The sequence below is a fragment of the Manacus vitellinus genome, unplaced genomic scaffold (genome assembly GCF_001715985.3).
Source record: "Manacus vitellinus isolate BGI_N305 unplaced genomic scaffold, ASM171598v3 scaffold_8_pilon, whole genome shotgun sequence".
NCBI lineage: Eukaryota > Metazoa > Chordata > Aves > Passeriformes > Pipridae > Manacus > Manacus vitellinus.
The window spans coordinates 25896840-25924003 of NW_021940864.1; the positions used below are offsets into that span (position 1 = coordinate 25896840).

At 37.8% G+C, this 27164-nt stretch overlaps 1 long non-coding RNA gene across 1 annotated transcript; it reads left to right on the top strand.

Moving 5' to 3' along the window:
* Positions 1–362: 362 nt before the first annotated feature.
* Positions 363–26106, top strand: LOC108641781. The gene is made up of 5 exons (XR_001922256.2): positions 363–432; positions 2482–2635; positions 6356–6443; positions 12696–12802; positions 26017–26106. It is a non-coding gene; the product is annotated as an uncharacterized LOC108641781 (long non-coding RNA).
* Positions 26107–27164: the final 1058 nt, after the last annotated feature.

A 27164-nucleotide genomic window follows, 5' to 3' on the forward strand; every position in this document is an offset into this window, starting at 1 on the left:
TCCACAAATTCAGTGAAGTCATTGTTTAGTCAAACAAAACCACAATCAATCTGTTTTAACTATATGCAAGAATATGACATGCTTTTTGTTTGTAATTTCATGCTGAGAAATCCAGTAAACAACATGCTGTCTTCCAACCAGCAAAGCATTTCTACTTAGCTTAAAATTCCGACTTGAAAGAAGGATATTAGATAAGCTCACATAATGAGATGGTGTTTCTTTGAATAAATGAATTTCTAAAAGTGTCAGTAGTATCTATCAGTCAGACAGGTTGGTTGGTTAAATATTAATAGGAACTTTGTAGTAATCCTTAAACTCTCTAATCCTTTTGAATTTTCAATAGGTCAGCTACTGCATTCAGATTTGCTTGTAGCGCTCACTGACTTCTGGCTAGAAGGGAATACAAGAAATGCTGAAGAAATCATGCCATTGGTAAGGTTTTATTATTCATCTTAAACATTGTAAATTGTCACTTTCCCCTAAAATATGTAATGAATTAATTTCTAAGTCTGGTTTTCAATCCAAGGAACTAGCTTGCGCAGAGCATATTGGCCATACTTTGACTTCTACATTAAGTTAGCTGGGTATTCTCAGATAAGTGTATTTCAGACCATAAAATAGTAGTAATTGAGGTTATTATGAATAAAATTACAATATGCCTTAGAGTCGTAAAATTAGTAGAAAATAACTAATTTTAATATTAATATTTTACACTAAACATTATAACTGAAAAGAAAGCTATATGCCATCCTGCTGGAACTCAGATGATTTTATTATAAATTATCTATTCCAATAGGTGACCATTAGAATAGAAAATACAAAGACCTCAGACCAGAACAGTTTATTTCTAAAAGTGGACCTGAAAGACCTTGATAAAGATAGACTTTCACTGGGAAACTCTGTCTTGTTAAATATGTGTAATATTACACATATTACAAAATCTGTTTATAATTTGTTTATAATTTCTCCATGATTAATCATGGGTTTGACTTTCATGTGATGGAGTCTGAATTTGTCGGAAAAAAAGTCACACAGAAAATAGTACCATGGAAAATGTTGTGGTTTATGCTATCTTAAAAACCGAAACAAATAAAAGTTCTGATATTACAAAATCACAGAATAGGCTGAGTTGGAAGGGACACACAAGGATTACAGGACCATCCCCCAGAGTCACATCAGTACAGAGCAGAGCAGGACAATCACCTCCCTCGACCGTTTGGCAATGCTTTGCCTGATGCCCCAGGACACGGTTGACCTTCCTGGCTGCCAGGGCACAGCACACTGCTGACAATTTAAAGCAAACTTGTCAGGAAAGGCACTTGGCACTGCAGGTATATGTGCCTTTTTTCCCCTGTTCCAATAGGCTTTTCAAATTAAGGAAAGGTACAGATCCCTAAGGATGTTGGTTACTGTACAGTTAGGAGATGGGTTCCGTGTCCACACCTAACACAGCTTCTCTGTGGTCTCAGCAGCCATGACTGGTAAATGAAACATGCTCATAACTGTTCCCTGCAAATGAATGTCTGACACAGAAGTGCAGAACAGATGAAAACCTGGTGAGCAAAAACTAATTCTGATGGTCAGACACTGTCCTTGAATTAATAGAAAGGACTGATACTTGATGACTTCCTTGGCCATGATGGAGTCTCCTCCAGACTCACAGTTTTCATTCTGTGTATTATGATAAATAGACTTAAAGGAGGTCTAGTTGCCAATAGGAAGAATATGGGGTGTACAAGACTAAACATCCTCAAAACACTTTTCCCCACCGGTAGGGAAGTTCATGGCAGCAGAAGCCTATGTGCTTAGAGAATTACATAAGGAAAACTCATTGGTTTGAGTAACTGAGAGACCTGTTTTCATATACCAAAAAGATTTGCCAAATACATTTATTCTATTAGTTTACAGTAGTATCAAAATAATCCAAGACATTCATACCTGCACCTCCTTAAAAGCACCCACAACTTCAGAGACCAGATACTTTGCATTAACAAGCCTAGTCTTTCATTTGGATGGGTCTTCCTCTGAAAGAGGAAGCACACTGGATTTGTAAATTCTCTCCTTTAGCAGTGATTGTTTTAAGCTACCCCTTTCTGCCCAGAAACGGTCATTAAAAACAAAAAAAAAAGGGTGGGTGAGGGGAAAAAGCATTTTTATTGATTATCTGGTAGAAATAGAGAAATGTTAGCACTGTGTCTGAAAGTAGTTATGCTGCAAAAGACATTATTTTGTTTATTTAAATGCTTAGCTCAAGCAGCTTCATCCCAGGTTAAAATAACATAGCTATTGTTGCCTTAGAGTTTTTGATTTTTTAATTTTTATAGACTTTAGAAGTAGTTATGTAGTGAATGTAGATTTTAAAGCAGCTGTATTATATCCCTCACCCTTTAGCACAGTAGTTTACACATTTTCCCAACACCGTTACCCCCTTCCCATATCAAAACTCCTTTAAGTCCGTTAGCTGTTTAGTCTTCTTTTCAGCGTAGATTTGCAGAAAGCACCTTAACACCTGCCCCAAGGAATGTAAACATGGCCTTCAGGCCCAGAACTTTGGAAGGATTCTGAGGACTGTCCGTGATGAAGAGGAAGATGATGAAAGAGGGGTCCCAAACTCCCCCAGACTCAATTCCTGAAGGTGTGTGCCGAGGGGCGAAATGGGGCAGAACAGGGGGGTGGATGAACGGGGACTGGGGAGGGACCGAGAGGCCTAGAGGTGATTGGGTCCCAAGAGAGGGACAGAAACCTCAACTTAGAGTAATAGGCAAACACATGGCTAAAATATGGGGGACATCCTGTGGGAAAATAACAACATTTCTTGCTTTGCAAAGCCCTTAGTATGAGCCTATATTTCCACACAAAAAAAACCCCAAAATAAACAAACAAACAAAAACAAAAACAACAACAACAAAAAAATGGATTTAAGCACATTCTCAAAGCTAAGCACTTGCTTGAGTGCTTCCCTGAATTGAAGCCAAATTGAGGGATATAAAAGAACTAATAAAGAGGAAAACAGAATGATTTGAAATCCATCTAGCATGCACTCCTGGAGATTTTGTGAAGCCTCAATTTAATATCTATGTATTTCTGACACCAATATAGTAATACCACAAAATGAATCTGCGAAAGCTCAGAAAATTAAAGTCCAAGGCAAAGATCTAGCATATGAACAATAGCTTACTTCATACATCAGAAAGCCAAATCTGACTTAGCTGGGCTAGAAAAATCATAATTGAAAGAGGAAAAGTTTAATAGGAGATTTCACAAAAGGCATTTGAAAGAGAGTTTATGTATTAGTGATGTTATAATCCATAAAATGGAACATTTGTCTTTGTTTTATGGAGTAAGACACCTAATGAACATGTATGTGTTGTAAGTGATGGCTGATTTAAAGAACTGTGTGATTTCATGTTCACAGAATCACAGAATATGTTGAGTTGAAAGGGACACACAAGGATTATTGAGTCCAACCCTTAGCCCTGCACAGGACCATCCCCAAAAGTCATACCATGTGCCTGAGAGTGTCATCGAAACCATTCTTGAACTCTGTCAGGCTTGGTGTTGTGACCACAAAATAAACTTACATAAACTGTTAGTTTATGTAATCCTGGTTATGTGACATAATTCATGATTTAAAATATTACCATTTTAAATAATCTTTTGTCAGCTAGAACACGTGTTGCCATTTAAAATTATGCCTATCCAATCTGAAAAGTTTGAAGCAGATGGAAATAGCATCCATCTTCAGCTTAAACAGAAGAATTTTTTTCTCTCAAAGGAATGTGCTGTCATTATGCTGCCTCACAGCAGGTCAGACACCATAGGCAGTAGTCAAACTGAATCCAATGGCTAAACCTGTGAAGCTCATGCATATGATTTATTATCAATATTTTACTTGTCAGTTGCTGAAGGAGCTATAACTATATAATGGAAACTTTCATTTCCATTCCCATCAAGTTACTTATTCGTTTCCTAATGCCTCATCTCACATGGCAGATTTTCACAAATTTTATTTCTTCTGAAAGACTGGAGCACATCCGAAAAGGTACAACAGTTGCTAACAGCAAGGAAAGTTGGGGCAGGTTGTTTGAGTTGAAAAGAATACAAATATATTTCTTCAAAAACTGAGTTCAGCTTACAATCTGAGGCTGAAGGTAGAATTTGCAAAGCCCAGTAGGGTCTTTAAATGCTTCCTAAGAAACCAACATGGAGCATCTGTGTTTCTTGGTGTATACCATAAAGCTAGTTCAATGAATTATTCTGCATTCCACTAGGAGTTAGAAACACTCCAGTACAGATAGCTGGTTTCAAGTTACAAACCCCCCCATGAACATAGCACCTTCCTTTCAAAATGATGGTAGACATGATAGTGGGATAGTGGGACCAAAAAAATGTAAGAGGAAACAGGCCAGCAAGTTGAGAAAATTAATATATCAACAAACAATAGAAGTGGCATGATATTTTCCCCTTTCTAGTAGGATAACAAGACATTTTGGAAGACTCACCATTTTTGCAAGTTCAGATCTAGCAACTCTGGTTGTACCTCTGCTGCACTGTTGCCTGTCACACAGGCTTACCCTTACCATAATCCCCCTTGAGTCAGGAAAAACACTCCTCATTTGAGCAGAAGAGATGGTATTTTTCATGTAGATGCAAAAATTTTCATCTGAAACTGTTAGCTATGCTTGCACATTTTGCTGCTACATGAGGAACCCATTGGAGCCACCAGGCAGAGGTACTGCTGGCACAGCAGAATTGTCATCAGCACCCATGGCCACATTCTCTTGACAGAGATAGAGCTCAAAATACTCCACAAGTAGAAAAACAGTTACATCAAAACCGAAAAACCACACTCCACAGCTGTACCACTACAGAGAATTGTGGACTGTGTGGGTAAACAAGCTTCAACTGAGACTGAGACTCTAAGAGTCTACCATGACATAGGGCTGAAGGCACAGACACTAAATTAGTTTGTCTAATCTTGGTAAGTTACCTCTGTATGCAAAATTCAGCATTATAATTGTTCCCAGCAGCAATGCTTTTGCCCACCTGAGAAAAGTTCATTTTACTCCAGGAAACTACTACTAAACATGACGTGAATCCCCAAGCATAAAGGAACATATCACACTTTGATTTTAATAAATATTAACCCATGTTAAGAGGAAGAAACAGCAGGTTTGACTACAGTATAGTTATACTACTAATAAAAGACCATTATATACTGATAGCAATTTATATTAGATGATAATAATAATTTCTCGCTGTGTCTTCAAATGTACTGATACTGTACAACGTATTTTTAGAAGTCTATGAACATAAACGTTCTCAAGAGATTTATAGGAAAGACTAACAGCTTATAATTTTTAAAACAGCATAAGAAATACCTTCCTTGTCACACAGTTTCACCAAAATATTTACAAAAATTTTTCTTGCCACAAACCTAATCTTTTACCCACATTGCCTGTAATCCAAATGCCACTCTCTGCAAATAAATTAGCCAGCTCCTCATGCAAGTCAGAGAACTGATTAGCATGAAATAAATACTATGCTGTTCTCTTGATTCTAGGGAAATCTGACTGAATTAATTTGAAAAATCTCCTTCTGGGATACAGCAGGGAGCTCAGCAGAAAAAACATGTTGAGCATCAGTAGAAAAGGACTTTTCTTGTGTTTCCTCTGAATATATATCATATCTCAAAAATAGGACAGGTTTCTCTATCCCTTTTAGTAAACCATTAAGAACATATTACAATAGTTGTAAAATATTAATAATAAATGAGCATAAAATGGGGAAAAAAGAACAGAGAGTCTGAAATAAAAGACTGACTTCTTTTGTCCTTCCTTTTCTCTTGCATATTTTGACTAACCTAGTTTACGAATTATAGTTTCTGAGCTTGTGTCTAAAAATAGAAATGAAGATGGGTTGGAAAAGCTTTGCCTGTCCAAGGTGAATCACACTGTAACAGTCCAGATTTATTCCCCCGCAGACTTAGCATCACCTAAATCTCTCCATGAGAAGCAGTACCATATTTCATCACAAAATTACCCAGAAGCAGATCTGGGGCATATGTGGTGTTCCAGATGTGTTTCAGCCCATTCAAATGGTCTTGCTGAGCATATGCAATAGCTGGGACAGTAGAGTAGTGTCAACTCGAATGCCTTCCCAGCTCTTGATGTGCTCAGGAACTTGGACCTGGATAGACTAAGCAGCAGTGCCTGCTACAAGAACTTGGCTTTTTTATAGTTTCTCATTCTGTAAGAGAATTTGCAAGAAAGACATAAAGTCCTCTTCAGTTTTCTTTCCTGCCTTTTTTTTTGTTTTATGCTAACTCCCTTTCCTGGTCTTCCTTTGTTGCAAGAGAGGAGTGACCGTGTTAAGATCTACCCAGATCTCTGCACCCCTGCTCCTGGACTGTGTAGCCCTTCCTTCTCACTCTGCTCCTGCAGGTAAAGCCATTCAACTTGTAGAAGTGGAGTGGGTGTCTTCAAGAGGTTTTACAGACCCTATGACTGAAAGAAGCTTTGCTCTACCAGGATTGCCTTCCTTGTCGTAAAAAGCAAAGGCACTGTTTAGATGCAGCTTGGGCCTTGAAGAAAGGCTCATGTAAGGACAAAAGTTGCAGGTTGCAGCCCATGTTTTGTTACGTGTTTTGGTATCAGAGTCTGTATACAAGTGAGCATTTTGTATACTAGCAATATTTCTGACTGCACATCCTGAGTGATCCATAGTGGTTGTGATATAAAAATGTTTTAAAGTGTGCATATTCATGATTTCTTTCCCTTACTGCCACCTCTCTGTTTTTGAGATAAAGCAAGTTGAGCAGAGCCTTCGCTCATCATGCTAAGAACTGCAATATTTCTTTTCCTCACCATCTGTTACCACAATCCAAGGATAGAAATTATAAAGTTAAAGAAATTTCCTCAAAAAAAAAAAAGTCGTATATTGCCTTACAAACAACAACTTGCACAGATCTTTCATTCTCTGCCTGAGGAAAAGAGTACAAAATCATGGCAGCTAGTAAAAATGATTCCACATGTCCTGTCCCCCTCCTTAAACTTGTGTTTCAGTTCTGTAGCTGAACCTGGTACCCTTGTAGCATCCCCAGCACATGTCGACTGTACCAAGAGTGATGACAGGATTGAAAAAGACAGGAAGAATTTACTAAAGACTCTCTAAATATTATTCTTCTTTGTGAACATTTGTAAAATGCCATGGACAGGATTTTCAGACACCAGAGGGAGGAGGTAGATAGAGGAGAGACTTGAAAATAGAAATGAGAACACAGTAGAGTTTTTCTTGACCATGCTGTAGAACAGGAGCCAAAAAGTAAGATTAGTTTCACTGAATTATTTGGAGAACAAAAATACAACCATGCTTTAATATTTCCACATTTCATTTTTTACTCAGTAGGAGTTGAAGAGTAGTGTTGACAGGGTGCAGAGGAGGGTATTCTATTTTACTGGTTATTAAAACTACTACATAGTAATTGGATTGTAAGGCAGAAAATGAGATAGATACGGATATGGTAATGAAGAGTACAGCTATAGCAAAACAACTTCAGCATCATTTTGATATAAAACAATAACAATGTCCCATTAGTTTTGAGGTCAACAATGAATTATCCCTTGGTACACTTGTTACAAAAGAAAACAATATTTTTTACTTCAGTTTTGATTACTTACCCAATACATAATTATTTGCTATGATTGTCAAGTATTTCATAAAGACTAAGAGTAATTAATAAAGGCATCCAGATTAAAAAAAGATTTAAAGCATTGAGCTAAATAATTCAGTGTACTTGATTTTCAGGTGACTGATGTTGATTTCTTTAAAAGAAGAAAAAATATTTAAAAAAAAGGTAATTAATCTAAATGTTACAGATATTGGATAGTATCAGAATGGGTTTGCATCCTCATACACAACTGTGACTATGTGACTATACATTATCCTACATTCTGTGATCTGAAATCTTAATGTTTTCTGGCTCCTGGACATGCACCAACACTTATGCAATCAGGTGAAATAGATGTAGTAAAGAAAGATAACAAATATGAATTTTTCAGGGATTTTATTTTTAATGATGCAAAGCTTTGCTGTAAGGTATTCTAAAATGATTATTTCCACCATAAAATTACCAATTGCTTGTTGCCAGTGTACATCTAGAATACATCAGAAGGTGTGCTCACATGATTAATAGAGATGGCCCAGGTTGTTCGGGGTAAGTGCCTCTGCTTGCCAGCAGGCAACTCACATGAGATTTAAGGGTGACCTGAAGTCAAAGAACTTTCTTTTCCTATCCTCACTGCAACCATTAGCCTGGTGTGCTTTTCTGGTGCAGTCAAACCCTCTTTTTTTTCAATCCACTTCCACCTGGGCTGTATGTGAAATTCGCTCCAGGTCTGACAAACTTTTGTAATGGGAATTATCAATTTCACCTTTGACAGAAAAATTTCTCCCTAAAGAACTCGTGGATCAGGATATCCCTAGGCTGTCTCAAAAGGACTCAGATATTTAGTGGCTGGCCAGCCACTTCTGAAAGAACAAGTGACACCATTTGAGCTAGTGAAAGAATTGCTAGGCTTTCTTCCTCTTAAAATATTATATATATCATGGTCAGTCTTTGCGAACAAAGATTTGGGAAAGGTCTTTACCCTTCGAGCCTGCGCAGTGGATTTTTTAGGTGAGACACAGTGTGTGCTGAACTGAGCCCACCCTTTAATCCTGAGGTTCATCTGCCAGGGCCAAGCGAGCTTGGATGGTGGCAGCGAGGTCCTCAGGACGTAGGTTTGTTTAGAGTGACCTTCTCTTAGATGGGTGGCCTTACAGGGCTAAGCGAGCTCCATCTGCCCAGGGAAGTCCCCTGACCGGGAATCGAACCGAGGCCGCAGTGGTGAGAGCACCACATCCTAACCACTATACCACCAGGGGGCCCCTATATATATATATAATAAATATATAAATAGTATAACGTGCTTTCAATCATTGTCTCTGAATGAAGTAAAAACTACTTCAGCAGGGTCACTTTAGAGGAAAGTGACAAAGACCTATGAGGAGAAGATAGAAGCATATTTAAATTTAAGTATAAACATCTAATCAAGGGTTTACAGACAATGTATGTCTAATCAGAACTTGGTGGTACTAAAAGAAATAAAAACTTTAAATCCTACCATTTATCCATTTAAATTAAACATAGAAACACTTTTGGGGTTTATAGAAATTAAATCTCTGACCCTGAATTCATGTTCCTCTGACAGGTATTGATTTTCAAGGAAATGGGATTGACCATAGTTGCTTTTAAGCATCAGCTCTGTTTGTCAAAGTACAGATGAAAAACAGAGAATAAATAAAAATATATAAGTATCTCTAACACAATTTTTTTATTTGGTAGTTTTGAATTTTTTTAGACTTCTGAATTTTTTAGAGTTATTTCCATATTCAAAAATATTGAAATATGTTTGCAAGCAGAGATAACAGACAGAATCCCTGCAAGTAAAACAATAGGTGAGCTTTAATGTATCATTAATGCATGGACAAACTGCTTGGTTTAGCTCCTGCCTCTACTCACAATGTGACAACATCAAAATTATTTTCATACGGTTATCTTTTAGATCTTTACAATATGAATTGATCACGGCATCCTGAACTTCACCCAGCTGCACGGGTTTAGAGATGGTAAAGTCACTGTTGTACAATTACACCCTTCTGTCTTTGCTTTGCATACTAGACAGACCTATCGCATTTCTTTCCCACTGTAAATGGGCATTGTATTACAATGACCGGCTGATTATCCAGTCTGGCTCCTGGGTCTCTTTTCTACTTGTGGCCTTCTCTTCCTCTCAGACAGGGTTGCCCTGAACAAGGTGTGCAGGTGCCATGCTGTCTTGCTACCCAAGGACAAGAGTGCACAAGAACTTTCAAAAAAAGTATGGAAAAGTGTTTCGAAATTCATTATCTGAAAATATTTTCTCTAGAAACTTCAGAAGCTGAAAGTTTGTGAGAAACAAACCTGAAGTTAATGTGAAGGTGGATGAACAGAATTCATTGTAATCAAGTAACTGTGCAACTATTTTGGCTACATTCACTCCATCTATCAATCATCATGTCACTCAAATAAAAACAAGCCAAGAATGTAACCTCCAAAGAAGGAAAACATATTTAACAATCTGCACTAGCTTCAGAGACCAATGTTATAAAGTATTTCCACTCATTGTGTGATACTCAATTCATATTCATAAACTACCTTAACCTCTGACGTATATAATTCAGTAGGATGAATTTGGGGTATTCGAATCTACACATATGATAATTTTGCCCTCTCAGGAAGCTGTTGCTTTAGGCAACCACCGGCTTTCCAGGTGCCTATAGCATAAGGTGCACATGGTTACCAGTAGTTGGCTGTGCTACAGAGTTTGTTTTTATTACTTTGCAGTTTCACAGAAAGGAAGAATCTATCTCAGATACCTACTTAAATGATTTTTTGCTTGCAGATAAAGTTTGTACATTAATTATAAAATATTTTAGGGAGGTATTAGTGCTATTCAGTGAAATAGGATGATAAGGTCATGATGAGTGTGACTCAAGAAAACTGATTTTACTGACTCCCTAGCCTAGGGTCTGTGTCTGCCCTCCCCTCTCTGAACTGTTATGGAATATGGGGTCTAGAAAGAAAATATTACTAGGAGTTGAATAATGAAGGTCGTAGTTTAGTTCCTATAGCTTCTAAAACTCCTGTGCAAAAAGACTTCTTTCATATTCCTTATATCATTACACCCTGATGTAATGCTGCAGGAGAACTAATACGTTTGAAAGTCACTGTAATTATGGTGGAGATCTGGTGGTGGTGTCAGGAAGGCTTGAAGATTTCTGATTGTTAAGGAAATAGGGACTGCATAATGTAGAGATTTGCTTCTCCTATTAAGAAACAAGTTATAAAGAGACTCTGGACAAACTGTAACACTTTAAAGAAGGTAGTATAAGTGAATGAGAAGGGGGAAGACTAAAGAAATACATTTTATTTTTCCTGGTCCCAGAAGAAAGTTATTTCCAGAGAAATAAAAATGTAAGTTGAACAATGAGACTCAGTCTCACTGTTACATAGCAACAGAGAGGCAGATAGCATGTGTATTGAGAGTTGCTGTCACAGCCCTTTCCTGGGTAACATCTGTCAGGAGACAAAGAAGCAGAAGAGTTCAGCTTGCTACAGCACCCCGTGCTCCACAGACAGGCAGGAGGCTGTACCTGATGGTGTGGAAGTCAGGTGACCACCAGCCAGATGGCCAGCTTTGCCATTGGAGGTTACTAGTCCTCTGTTGGGTCAATACAAATTAATTCCTAGGTCTCCTAGTTCGATAGAACCTATCAAAAGTTGGTGGGTATTTTTACTACGTGAACTACTAAGGGAACTAAGGAAAAACCTGCAGCAGGAAAGAGGCAGAAACATCTCAGCAACTTTAGCTGCTGCAGTGTATCAAGTGCCCTCTATTTCTGAAACAGATTAATGCCCACTGTTTATTTGGCTCTCTTGAGAACTGCAATACTTTTGCTTTGCAGGAGTTCTGATAAGCTGCTCTTCCCAAGTAAAATGCTCCTGTTGATGTTTCTGTGAAATGTGATGAAGAGCAAACACACTACCAACTCATTTTCACCAGGGTTTGGTGTGAAGCTCTCCATCAGCTTAACTACAGAAAGGCAAAAGAAAACAGAAGGCAAAAGCCAAAACAAATGGACCCCTCTTAGGCATGACATTTTGCATACACTGGTATTAGAAGAATGAATCACAAAATATCAACAAAATCACTCACAAATTGTATACAGCAAAAGGTAATGTTTGTTCATTTGCATACATTATGTAGTAATACCAGCAGTAACTCCATTCTGCTTAGTAAAAAATAAGCACCAAATTTTAATTTTACAAGTCCAATTAATAAGTCACTGATCATTGCACAGCTGGAAGCAAGATCAGTTGCCCTTTGCTGCCTGTTTGCTGCAGTCAAGACATTAATTCGAATTTAAATGTTTATAAAACTGGCAGTTGCACAATGAATGTTACAGCAGAACTTCTGAAAGCAATTTTTGAAGTTTTTGCTTATTTTCCAAAACACTGTTTTATTCCAGCTCCCTTACAGAGAGTAATTTTCAGCCTTTAATGGTTTCTAAACACTAGGTAGTCCTTTCATATCTAGAATTTGTTTCAATTACTGATCTGATCTGAACCCTCACTAGGTCATATATCTCATCCTCCATTTTCACTAATCAGTGAGAACAAAACAAAAAATAAAATGAGAAATTTAATAGTCTTGTCTCCATGCCTATAAAAATATCAACCCGTATCAGTACCTTTGTTATCCTAATGTCAGCTACAAGAGAGAAACAGATTTTCTCTATTTGCTAGTTTTACAGGGCCTGATTAACAGTATGATCACTTTCTAATTGTCCATGGTAGGAGTCATCTAAACAGGATGGTACTGAGTACATTATAAAACTGGGTTTATGAACTTAATGGGTGTAGAGAAAGTGGGGCTCTCAAATATGTACTTCTCCTCATAAATCTAAGAACTAAACAAAAGAATCCAACTTACTGGGAAAAAAATAAATCATGAAATCTCTTATATTACTGAGGTATTTGATACAGAAGATGACAGTACTACTCTGAGTAACAGGGTCATCTAAAGTTCTTGTTCTGGGGGTTTGCTTTGCAGCAGTTCCAGGCTTTCCTGCTCTCCGGGTCCTAATACAGTTACTGACCACTGCATTTTTTCTGCATGACTTGACAGTGTTGTCTTTGTTGGCTCTTCCCTGTGTGGAGGTAAGTTAATATCAAAGGGACAACAATTAAAGAAATAATCACGGGTAGATTTTTGCCTGATGATTGAAACCACATTATTTGCCTTAATTTCTGCTGGAGCAAGGCTTTGAATCTCAAGCAGAGGCCAGCAGCTGGCACAGGGTTGATGACCAGAAGAAGGCTTGCTGAGCCAGTGTACAGACAGTGTCTTCAGGCCTGTATGCCAGTTAAAGATGCAAAACTTCTTGACTGACCTCAGTTAGAAGACACTTTTCAGTCACATCTGCTGACTCTCTGAGGCAATTAGTCTGTAGTTTGCTTTCATCAAAATGAGTTAGGTTACTTTAATCAGTCAAAACACAGTATGTCTGCAAGTGAAGTAATTTGAATTGAAGCAAGCACACAAACATCTCTACTGCAGGTGAGGCAATAGTGATTTCCGAGAGAAAACATAAGGCAGTAACATAAATGATAATATTGTCACAGGTTTTAATTTATATAATCAGTTGTAAAAAAAAAAAAATAATCACAAATTGCCTTTAGAGCATGCATGTAGGGTGCAGGAGACTGAAGCTGTGACCAATGTGTCACCTTTGTCTCAACCTGTCACAGAGGTAAGTACTTTCAAAGCAGTCAACCCTTTCCCAGCCACGTTTTCAGTAATGATTAAATCAGCATTTCAAGGACTGGCACTGATATGTGAATAGCCCCATGACAGTGGAACTCCCTCACACAGCACAGAGAAGGCAGGATAATAGCAGGGATTGTGGTCCAAAACTACCTTATCAAATCCAGGATGAATCTGCTCTTCTCCTGGCTGTACATCAGACTTCTCTTGTCTCTCTCTGGTTGCTTGCAGAGAAATGGTGACTGAGAGTTCTGTGCATTGCCAGTGGGTGGATGCTTGCTACAGCAATTATGCTCAAGAGTAGTTTGGGTTTAAGTAACTGCAGTCAGTCTGCCATGTCACAAAGCAGGTATCGGTGTTGTGATGCTCAACAATATTTTTTTGTTGTTTTATTTCACCTTAAAAAATAATAATCATAAATAAAGCACATGTTGGCCCCATTTCTCTTGTAAATCTTGGCTGCTTTCTATTGCTCTGACAACATAAACCAGCTGTACTCTCTGATGGAGCACCGAGCAGCCAGAGCATACCAATGAATTTGATCTCAGTAGCTGGTCTGCTCCCAGCAAGGTATTATGTTCTATTTTCCAAGACTAATTCTTCCATAAATACAGAATGTAATCATTTTGCATGCACTGTGGTATTTTTTAATCTTTGAACGCATCTGCACCAGGAAAAATATTCTCTTTTCTTCACAAGAATCATTGAACCTTATATGTCTGATTTCCCTCATCTACCACGTAGTTGTGTGATTACTGAAGACACATTTGACATTAATATAATGATCAAAGACTCAAAAATCATAGCTGAAGCATTTTCCAATTAGTGGGGTCAAGGATATGGAGGTTTCAATAGCTTGACTGTATTTTTGAAGCATAAACATCTGACAAACAGCCATATACATTGTTTGACTCTTTGCAATTATATATATATTTAAAGTATTTTAAGTGCACAAAATAAAATTAGCATTAATGTCTTGTCAGCCAGTGGTCTTCAGACCTTTCTCGGTAATGACTAACACTGCTCAAACAGAGTAAACATCTAATGTTTTCTTCAGCCCAGAAAGCATCCAACTTAATTATATGTGCTTCATTTGGTCACCATTCATTTTGGAGAGCTTTGCCATTCCCTTCTTCCCCTTTCCTACATTTTCAGTTACCATTCCAGCTTGCCATCATCTCTGCCCTTTCTTTGCAGCTGTTTCTGGGCTCCTCCTCTTCCTGGAGTCTCAGGACACCATATTCCCTTTTCCCAAAATAGCAACCTTCTTCTAGGGGACAGGATTTCATCTGTGGTGGTGCTGGCCATCTTCTTCCTCCTTTCTTCCAATAGCCCCTGACTGTTCTTGCATTTCCCACAGGAGAGAAATACCTCACTTTCCTGCTGGGTGATACTAAGTTTTCTAAAACACTGCAGAAAGGTAGATGTTTAAAAGGGCTGCTAATATTTAATGGATCTAAGAGTGCAAGTCCTCAGAGCGACTTTGAAAATCCTACCATGTGATGGCCTTGTACCTTCAACAACAACAACTGGTTCTTTGACCTGAGTTATGGTTCAGCCTTACGGTGATGTCTTGCTCGTCCCTCTCTGTAAAGACTGTGCTTCGTAATTTAAGGAAAGGTAAACTCACGAGCTGAAAAGATCCTGGCAAATACTAGAAACAAACTGTCTCACCATTTTCTAATAGGAAAGCAAAAAGCTAAGTAAATATTTAAAGATCTTAAACTTATTCAAACAGAAACACACAGCCTGCTGGGAGAAACAGGGAGAAACAGAGAGAAGCTGGGGTGATTTGTGCTGCCAGCCATACAGTGGTTTGTTCATGGAGCAGCTGGATCCAACCCTGGCTTTGCATAGAAAAGATGTAAATTGTGAAGGAGCCCAAGCACAACTCAAAACAATGAGATCCACTTGCACCGTTTCAGCATTAAATAAACTGTGCTTTTAAACCCAGGAGATAGATTGGGGGACACTCACCATTTGATCATAACCAGCTGGGAAGAAACATAGCCAGTTTCCAGTAGGCAAGAGGTCTCTCTTAGCTCAGGTGTCTCTTGGTATTGCAGACATACCTCCACGGAGTTTCTGTAAATCACTGTTCAAACTAATTCTTTTCCATTTTGTGCTTAGATTATGAAAGCACATCAGTGCTCAGACACAGCTCTTCCTCTACCTGACCCTGGCACACAGAGAAGAGATAGGGTCACAGATCCTTTCTCCCAACATAAACAAGGCACTTGAATTCTACCCAGAGCACATCACTAACTCAAATTAACTGTCCACAGCAAACAGTGGCTGAGACATCTGGCCATCTGGCTATTATGAGCAGCAAGTGGAATTAGCTCCTTTTTTTCTCATTTATCCTCTCTGGAGACCACCAACATATTCATAGAGGAGGAAAGTGGCACTTCCTGCAATCCAAGAGTCTTTCTAGATCCCACCTCTCTTATACCAACTGCCAATCTATAGAGGAAGGAATTATTTTCCCAATTAATATTACCGTGAAAATCAAACGCAAGTAAAAGAAGAAATCTAAAACATGAATTACAGCAATTGCTAATACAAGACTAAGGAAATAAATCTGCTTTCTCTGAAAGCTTTACTTTACTTTAAAGCTGTGCCTGATACACATCTTCTCTCATATAAGACACATTCTTTGACAAAACAAGGGAATTTTTCTTATTGCTGTCAACTTTAATCCTGGACTTAGAATCACTTACATTTGAGAAAATATATCTTGATGTATTAAATACATTCTTTATCACTTAATAACACAAAATCCTTTTAAGTTTCTACCCTTTTATAATATGTATCCAGTGCTTTCTTCCAATCATCTATTCAAGTCTCAATAACTGACTTAATAAATTTCACGTCCCAGTCTTTATGCATCTTAGAAAGATTTTTTTCTTATTCTGTCTCTATTTCTCTTCCACCATTTTTAAAACCTCTGTCTATCTTTGTAAAAATGCTCTTTTAAAGGGAACTTTTGCTACAATTTTTGCCATGGTAGAACTGTGAACTGTCTTGGTACCTTCTCTGGGAATTAGTTATTGTCTAGTGATAACATTTGTGCAGCTTTCACAATTCACAGAGTTTACTGCATTAGGCTATTTCTCTACATAACTATCACAAAAGAATTATTCAGCCAAAGGAAATGAAAGTAACTTCTAATACAAAAGATGCCTTCTAGTTTAAATGTTCTCTTTTGATGCGATTTTGTTTTTAACTTGCTTTGCCCAAGGCTGTATTATAGTAAATAATGTCATTGTGGTGAAGCTCTGAAGCTTATACAGGCCAAACTATTTTCACGAAGAAATGGTTCTGCAGAACAGCTCATCTATTAAAGAAATGCCATGAAACCTTTTGTTTACTGTAGATTTAACAATATAATTTTTGGCTTAGAGGGAATTATTTGACCAGTCCAAATGATACTAAATGCAATTCAGTTTTTATACCAGGATAAAAGTTCTGTAAAGGCCTTCAAGTGCAGCCCAGCTCACAAAGAGGGGTAGGTAAAACTACAGCATACAGTATGGTAAGCTGCCACAGTAACAAATATAGGGCAAAAACCTGTAAAAAACTGATTTTGAGTCCTTGAATATCTAAGATCCCATTACAAAAAAAGGTAAGTACATTTTCAGTACCTCATATTTTCAAATTCAGTTATATGTCTTATTTCCATTTTAGTCTGAAGATTGGAATTGGAATCAAATATTTAAACTTGTAATAATGATAGTTATGATCCAAATAATTGGGATAAAGCTTGGAGAAGATCCATATAAGTTGAATATCTGGCTAAATCTACCTGACAGGAAACTCTTTGGATCTGTGGAAACTATCTGAATCTATGGAATAATTTTCCCATATGAAATGAATCCAGGTCTGCCTTCTGGCATATTTTAAGCTAAATATGATAACGTCAACTCTATTCTGAAACTTTCCAAATACTGAATGACTGAATATATAGCTCATGAAAACAGTGCCTTGCAGAGATATATGGTGTTCAATCTTTTTTAATTACAGTCTTTTTTTTACAGGGACCAGATCATAAAAAATTTCTTCAGCCTGTAGGCTAGATTCGACTTCTAGCTACAGCATTTTGATATTCACAGAAGGGAAAAAGAAAGTATTTATCCCTAATAAATAATAAATATTGCATTTGAAGTTTGTATTTACCAAAACAGGATTATTCCTTCTGCTCATTTTGGGCAGCTCTGTAAGTGATAACAAGTTCCAATAACTTTCCTGGTGAACAATGTACCTGGTTGCCCATGTCTTCCAGTGGAGAATTTGGGGGTTTAGGGCCCATGTATTACAACAAAGTGCTCCCAAATCCATTTGTTCATGTGTGTGAAAAAACAGGAAAATTTACAGATAATTATGCATCTGGTAGACTTATATTGAAAAAAACAACAGAATGTTTCCTTAAAGCGATCTCTGAAATGTAGATGTAAAGGTAATACATTACAACAGAGTAATTTTAATCTCATTAAGACTGGTTTATGATTCAATTGCACAAAAATTCAGCAAAGAGCAATGGAGGAGATGTGAAAGAAAATAATTCCACCAATCTATATTCTTTTTTTATGATTACGGAATATATGGGACCAAATTACTAAGATGATTCAAATTATCATAATTTCATTGAAATCAATGGTCTTACATTCATTGCATCATTTGAGACTGGAGTAGCTGGCATTTAACAATGCATTGGAACCAGCTAAGTTTGCAGAAAAAACATAATTTTATTAATACAATTTGTTTTCAGCACATATATATCAGAACATTCCTTCGTTGTTGTATGGATCAAAAAATAAAAAACATTAAAAATTACTGAAACATATAGTGGTGCTACGGAGAACAATTTGAACAAAGGTAATTTTCTTGACAGTTTATACATAATTTTTCCAGTTTATAAAGGCAAGAAAATGCTTGCCATAATCTCAGCCACAGTGGTGCCTTTGACTATAATAATTCTTAGCATTCATTGGGGTAGCTCTGCTAGTTTCAACATTTAGTGACTTGGACTGAGTTCATGTCTATTGCATTACACAGTTACACAAAACATATTGAAATTCACTTCCTATAGTCTTCTAACAAGGCAAGTGCACATTTTAGTGGTGATCATACCCAATAGGAATCTGATATCCAAGGGGTGAGTTCTTAATTCAGCTGCGGCTCAGTTTTTACATTTCTGAAATGACTGTCCTCTCAGGGTTGCTGCAGAGGAGAGGTATGAAGAAAGTGCTGCATATTGCAGACAATATTCATTACCGGTCTAATTGTTGATACTGAAAACTTGACTTTTGCCCTTCCACATAAGGGCTTAAAGAAGTTCTGCAGTTAGCCCCATCAATAGCCCAGAGCCAGCAATGCCTTTTTCAGAGGAACAGAGTCTCATTAGCATTGAAAAGTATTTCCCTCCTTTGCCCTTTATGACAGTGAGAAGCATGCATATAGAAATATTACAGCAGGCATTTTACTCCCCTTTTAGGATCATTATAGCTTGGACTGCATGCCAATAAGAATTTCCTTGCAATGTGATATCAACCAAATTTCAAATTTCCAGCCCACATCATGTGTCTTTCAGTACTTGCTCTTTGCATAGGCAAAATTTATAATATCAAATATTTTCACACAATAAAAAATTCCAATAATTTTGGTTCAAAAATGCTGAAAGTTTTAATTTCAAAAGTGCTGAGCAAAAAAAAAGCTTCCAGTTCAGACCAGGGGTGATGCACAACATTTAATTTCAAGTATGTTAAGTTGCAATGCTTTTCAGGAGTTGAAGTGTAAGCCACCTCATCAGGTTGTCTCTTCATTATTATGTTCATCTCAGAGTATATAACACAAAATTGTTCAGAGGGGAATTCTTCATTATGTTCTGGGCTGTGTAATCCTCTGAGGAGTTCAGCTCATGGGGAAGAGTGCACTCCTGAACACCTTGGGAATTGCTAGGAAATACCATTTGATGTTAGGCTCATCCAATTAACCAACCAATTCAGTCTTTGAAACTAGGTTGAAGCAAAACAGTCCTCCTTTTTATTTTCTCGGTGTAAAAGTCTAGACTAGCAAAAGTGCTGTTGCATTTTCTGCCTTTTTAAGAGATAGAGTAACAATTTTTACTTTCTTCCTGCGTACATTTGGACTTTCAGTTACACTGTGGGGAATAGAACTCTGCAAAACATTTAAAGGTTAACAGATTTCAAAATTGCCCGTTGTCTTTTCCATTTGACTTCTTAAAGAAGTGCAGTGAAAGAGCAATGCAAGTCAGGTATTCAGCTTCATAAAGAAGAGTCTGTACAAACGGCATACTAGAAAAAAACTGGCCTCTGAGCTAAAGAGTTCATTCACTTCCTATAACCATCTTTTTTTTTGAGAGTACAATTCTGGGGTTTTTTTACCATTTGAACAACTTGTGTTATTTCCTGTATTGTGAGCAAAAACGAACGGAAAGCTTAAATCTGAGGACACGTACTTCCTTACAATGTGTGTAATCTCATTGCAAGACTACTGCTTAGCTTTAGACTCATGGAATCACAGAGTAGTTCATTAGGGTTGGAAGGGACCTCTGGAGATCACCTAGTTCAACCTCCAAAACTTTATCAACTTTGCAGATGGAGGTGATTCTGTCAAGTTTTCAGTCAGCACAGCCTCATCACTGCAGGGGCTGATACAGATCTTAACACTAATAAGATGTATAACATTCCCTGTCAGCAAGAGATCTACAAAACAATTAGTCAGCCCCCAAACTCCAAGTTTCACTTGGAAGCTTTGATTGCTCTAGGTAGGCCTTGACTTCTTAAAAAATAATTGGACTTCTTTATTCCATTTTAATTTCTGTTATATTGTCCATTACCATCTCTTAATCTTTGGTGCATGTATATGTACTACCTCACCTCTGCTTTGATACGCAGATCTTGGTCATATTAGTTCATTGTCACAACATTGCTGTTGTGGTTTCTGGGTCTTGCTTTTCACCAGGTTCAGGAAAACCTGGACACTGGGGAAAACTGTGAAATTACAGGAAGTTTCTGACACTCCCCATAGAAAATTATTGAGCTTGAAGAGGAAAAGGTATTTTCCACTCCATTCTGACAGGTAGAAGTGCTATAGATGATACTTTCATTATTAAATGCATTTAAATTAATATGAAGCAACCAGCTCTATCTCAAGAAACATTCACAGTTCTAACAAATAATCACTTCCTCCTGAATCAGGTGATTCACCTTCCAAATTTAGCTTTCTATGAGAATGAAAAATAACAGGAGTTTTCCCCAAATTACCCAAATTGTGAATTCTACAAAATTCCATTAATTTTATTTCTCAAGTATGCTTCTAGGCAATGAGTCATTTTTACCTCATTTTTCTGCCCCTACACCCTTTCTAGCTATTTTACACCAAGTAAGAAACAAATAACCTTATCTGCAGCTGTTACAAGTCACCTTAATGTATATTAACATTTAACCAATTCCACTGAGTTAGTCCAAAGTTCTTTAATGTGCTGAATTATTATCTAAAGAACACTGGGAGAACTTTGCAACAGCAGGTACAAAGCAGACATAGGCTGGCAGAGCTCCCCAGCATGATGCATGTCAGCTGAACCTCTGTTAATGCTTGAATGCTTTCTTAAAATGTGACTCCACTTTTGATCCCATTGAAGTAGAAGAAGCTTATCTGACCCTTCTCGATCTGCATAACAAGTTTTCTCATGAGGCTTCCCAGCTCTGCAAACGTCATCAGTGTTATTAGGAGAACAGTCTTTCTCACAGTACTTAGGAACTTGCTTTGCTAAAATCAGGAAGGGAGGTCCTATGAAAATGGAAAATAATACAACATAGGGAAAGTGACTCACAATATATTGAGTTCTTAAAAGGTCCTAGATGAAATGATAATAATAATAACCTTCACTTTCCAATAGCTGAACCAAACCTTTTCTTTAGGCTCAGACTGAATTTATTTCATGTCAAACTGGCTTCTGAATCACTCAGAAATGCTTCATCTGCTCTAATATGTTCCCTCATATGATGCAATTGACATCCCATTTGGACTTCAGCAGTGTGAGTTCAAGACTACTACTTGGTTGTCTTGTTTTTGTGTACAGCTGTGTTATGAGGATCAGTCAATAGGGTCTCCAGTGTCTTTTGACAGACAGATTGAAGACGCGAAGAGAACAGATAGCTAGATGTCACAAAAATGTAGTTAAATATAGAAGCTTCAAATATGTCATTCCATACCAGTTTTGTTTTGTTTTGTTTTGTTTCTTAACTAGTCACTTGCAGTATTTTGTTACAGTGTTACAAGATTTGCTATGGTGTTTATTCTAACTGAAATTGTGCTCTCTCACATGAATACTTATGGGCAAATCTCGAGAAAAATCTGGATCAATCTATAATGGGAAATTGCCAGTGTACTGAAGCCAGCACCTGGGGTGAATGCTCTGTCTTCTGTCATTGCTGCAACAACTTGTATCTGATGTCTTCACAAGCAGGCAAGATCCAGGCAGCCAGTCTTGGATTAATGGTTTCCAAGGCTTCTTTTCTCAGATCTCTTCCATGGGAAGAGACCTGTCTCCTTATCTACCATGTTATTTGTTCTTTCAAACACCATAATGCCCAAAATTTCACAAATTGTTAAGTAGTTCAATACAATTCAGAGGTTCTTTGAAATATATTTGTTCTGAGTAATTAATTACAACTTGCTACTCTTATGGAATTTAAACAGATGGCAGATCATTTAAGCACATGTATAACTTTAAGCACAAAACATTCCCTGAGTCTAAAGAAACTACTGGAAGATGTAAATACCTATGTGAGTGCCCCAAGGGTTTAGGTCTTGTGACTTCCTGCTTGGAAGTACATAGACATTGCCTTTTCACCTGGCAAGGATGTGTAGGGACACATTCATGAGCATTTGCAATCTATCCATTGAATTCAGTGAAATAGCTAATACTCTAAATTAGGTACCAACTTGACTCCTCTGTTGAAATTAGTCCAAAGAAATAAATAAAGATCCTTAGAGTATTTAATTGGACACTTCCAGTTCTGTCTGTGTAACTCTGAGCTATCCTGAGAGCCGGAGGCCTTTTCCACACTATCTACAGAAAGAAGGAGTGCACAGTTTGAGATGTAAACAAAAAGGCATGCACGCCAAATACACAGCTGCTTAGACACAATGAGGAGGAAACAGGAAAAAGGATACATGTTTTAACTCTTGTCTTTCTCTCTTGGAAGCAGTCCTGACTCAAATCTAGATATCATATACACAGGAAATACAGCCATGAAGCCTCGAGGCTCTGCTGGTCTATCTGTAGACCTGATACCAAACAAGCTTTGCCCACTTACACACTCAGCCTGCCATAGGAAAGGAAAGAAAAGATTTTGTACAGCAATCAGAGAAGGGCCAGGTGACAAGAGCTGTGTCTGTGCAACCCCTATCACAGCAGCACCTGGGCCGGTAACAGGGCTCCCAGGCACCACCATACACCAAAATCTGCTCTGCAGCAACTTGCATCTTGGTGTGGCATTATAGCCCACCTTGGTAAGACCTAAAATCCAGTCAGAGAATGCATACAATGCAAGGCATTATGCAAGCTGTCATGCAAGTCCAACTGCTGGCGCCAGGGTGCTGTCTTGGTATTGATTATGCTAAAACCATATTGGTTCACCAGACTTCGAATCAGATAAGCTGGCAGCTGGCCTGCAAATGTATGACTAGCAGTCAATCACTTTATACTATAAAAGTTCTCTTTCAAAGAACTCTCATGCAGTCAGGTTCTTCTGACATAACCCTTCTTGGTGTGTATGTGTGGAGATTCCTCCCTTGGGTGGCAATGCCCTCCAAGGATACTCCTCAAGGCTGAGAGAAAGATATCTCCCCATGAGCATTGGTATGAGTGAGTTACATCAATCTTTAATTAATAATTATTTCTTTTTGCTAGCTTTAATATAATTGCTTCAATATAGTGTACTGTCCTATCTTATACTATACTACTAGTAGTTTTAACACTTGTGCTGTGTAGTAAGCAATTCTGATTAAGATCTTTGTCTGATCATTTTTAATAATAAATGGATCATTTTATATAAATACTCTCATTTTGCCAATCATTAAAAGCTGCAGGACAAAAGTCATTCCATCACACTTCTATAATTCCTTAAATTTAAACCATTGACATAATCCAAGGCTAAGATTGGGTTCAGCTGCACCTAGACTTCTCTCTGAGAAGGAGTTTAGAAAGCAAGGGAGTCCTTTCTACAGGGTTTCGTTTGTTTTTTTTTAATAAATTTTGCCTAAGCCTCCCACTCCCACCTGTGACACTTGTCACACAAACCCCAAATGTGGCTGTGCATTTTCCCATGGCAAACTCAGCTGTATCTGTCAGAGCAGTGCAGAACTTACATTAATTTGGAAAACAGCAAAATGTAGGAAACACAGAAGTGCCTGCACTTCTCATGTCTCTGAAAAATTTCATCAATCGTTCCAGTGCCTAAGCCTTAAGGATTTCTACCAGTTAAGAAAGAAAAAAATCTAGGGTGAGGAGATGACAAAAAAATAGAAAGATCCTAAGTGGGGGGGGGGAAAAAAGAATTTATAAATAAAAAACAACTTTCAACTTCTTCCTTTAGATGACAGACATTCCCCTTCTGAGCTCCAAATACTTAATAGGTTAGAGACAGGACATGAAAAGCATATTCTGTCTCCTCTCTTCCTGTCGCTGTTATGTTGAGATGGCCAAAGCGACATAGAATCTTCTTCCAAAGCAGGGACAGGATAGCAAGAAGGTTGGAAGAGATCTTTATTGTAACAGGTTGTAGACATTTATACTTTTCACACAACACACATGTCAACTTACTATCGGTGCCTTCCATGTAAACATACACATGTCAGTTTACTATTGGTGTCTTCATGTATAAATACATCAGGATTGGCTGCAATAGTAAACTCATGCTGACACAGCTTTTGCCGAGTCATAATGATTTGCAGAAAGTTCAGGAAGTCCATTTTTGTACTTCCTGTCTTCCATCTTCTTACTTCCTTCTTACAGACTTGTTGTCTCCAACATCTTTCAGTTCCCATCTGTCAGTCATCACAAGAGAGATGCAGATCAATTCTGCTTACAGAGATGCTATTTGGTTTTTGGGACAGATCCTCTGGAGGATCCAGACCTAAAGGGTTTTGCAACGAATGACTATAAACTCTTTAGAAGGGATAGGCAAAGAAGGAGAGGTGGTGGGGTAGCCACGTATATTAGGAAGTGTTTCAGTTGTCTAGAGTTTTATGATGAGGATGATAGAGTTGAATGTTTATGGATAAGACTGAGGATGAAGGCCAGCAAGTCAGATGCCATGGTGAGAGAGTCTGTTGCAGACCACCCAAACAGGTGAAGAGGCAGAGGAAATAGCAGCTGGGAGGAGTCTCGTAATTGCCAGTCCTTATTCTCATGGGGAAACTACCAGATATGTGCTGGAAATACCATACAGCAGAGATGAAACAGTATAGGAGGTTCCTGTAGTGTGTGAAAGAAATCTTCCTAACCCAGTGGATGAGTAAAACAAGTAGAGAAAGTGCCCCACTGGACCTGTTGCTTGTGAAGAGAGAAGGATTGGTAGGTTATGTGACAGTTGGGCACAATGACCATGAAATGGTAGGAGATTCTTGAAGAAGTAAGAAGACGGGTCAGCAGAACTGTTCACTTGGGCTTCTGTAGGGCAGACTTCGGCCTGTGTATGAAAGTAGTTGTCAGAGTCCCTTACCCTCAAGTTACACCAGAGGAGGTTTAGGTTGGACATTAGAAAATTTTCTTCACAGACACAGTTGTCAAGTATTGGAACACACTGCCCAGGGAAGTGGTTGAAGCATCATCCCTAGAGGTATTTAAAAGACATGTAGGAGACATAGTTTAGTGCTGGACTTGTCATTGCCGGGCAAACAGTTGGAAATGATAATCTTAAGGGTCTTTTCAGAGCTAAACGATTCTATGATTCTGTGAGGGGATGAGGAGGTGCTGATAACTGCCACATTGCTTGCACAGCTCACTTCAGCAGCCACACTCCAGAGCTAATAGTTTATCTTCCACTTCTGCAGCCTCAGAAGGAAGAGGAAGATGGAGCATACAGAGTCCAGACTGCAAGAGACTTCACAGCTTCATCTCATCCTTTCTATCCATAAATATTTTTTAGCAATCAATAACTTTCTAACATCACTTCTGTGACTTAATTTGTGCTATAAGAAGTATAAGTACAATTTCTTTTTAAAAAGTACAGCAAGTAGTCTTTAGATATAAGTACTATTTCTAGCAGTAGAAGACTAAAGGGAGTGGAAAAATACAAGTAGCTGAAATCAGTAATAAAAGAGTAATTGTTACAAGTTTTCATGCATAAACTTACCTAGACTTTCCACATGCTTGTTTTGAAAGTCACATGCTTTGTTTAAAGCAGAAGAAGCAATAGAAGAAAATTGGCTTCTCATTATGGCATCATATTTTCTTTGTGAAAAAGACGCAAAATTCTTTATGTATCTAAAAAAATGAAAGAATAAAAGGATTACATAAAGTTTTCTGAGTAATAATAAAAATGGCCATCTCTTACACTTTGCTTTTCATCCATAGGTATCAGGGTCATTTTTCCATTTGCCAGAAGAGACAACAAGCCACAAAAGACAGAGTGACTGCCCAAGGTCATCCCTCAGGCTGACACAGCTTTGGAAATAAATATGAGTTTCCTGAATCCCAGCCCAGTGTTCTGTCCTCAACAATAAATGAATGGCCATCTTAACCACCAGAGGACAACATTACCCAATCACTCACATGTCTCTGAAACTGAAGGCCCTCTGGAAAACAGAAGGTATTTGCATTTCGGTGGTCTCTGCAGTGTCTGACACTTCCAGTGTTTGTAAAGTCATTTTTTAATGCAATGTAGTGATGACCTAGAGAGAAATGGATTACCTCCATAATCAATTGTAACAAAATTTGCCACTCAGGTGCTTTCCTACATATTAATATGGTTTTGAAACTTTCACTCTGGAGACCTATTCTTGATAGGCTTTGGTATCTAGCCAATATTTTATAGGCAACATTTTAATTCAATAATACTTTAAGTGCAACAACAAATTTGACAAATGAAGCATCTGTGTGAAATATACAAATTAAATTCTACATGGGGAAGGCAAATCTGAGGCTGTCTGAGCAGAGATTATAACAGCAGTATGATTTTAAATATAACACTGATGAAATTTTTGGAAAATATCCTTCCTTTCTTCATGAGAAAGTAACTCGTAGGCAGATGTCTACACATCTTTAAAGTCTGGAGACTCAATTTCTTTACAGAGTAATTACTAGATAACAAAATTTTAATCACTGTCTGGACCATTAAACTTTGGTAAAGGTGACTGAAATGATCTCAGGGGAACCAAGAGCTTGTTTAGAACAGGGATATTAAGCAACAGTAACTAAGTAACACAGCGGGAGTGTGAGTCCCAAGAGAAAATATGCTACAATGACAATGTTTATTACACATCTCAATTACTTTGTACTATGCACTTCAGCTTTCTGCAACAGAAATCTACCACTGCTTCAGATCCCCGGAAGCCTGAAGCGCTACACAGGTGTCCTGAGTGCCTTCTCTGGTCTTGAGACCAGGTAGCACAGTCTAGTCATATCCATCCTGAAACTATATCCAAACTGCCCAAAGTTAATAGCTTATCCTATATTAATTCTCAAATTGTCCCAGGAATTACCTAGAAGATTGATAATACACT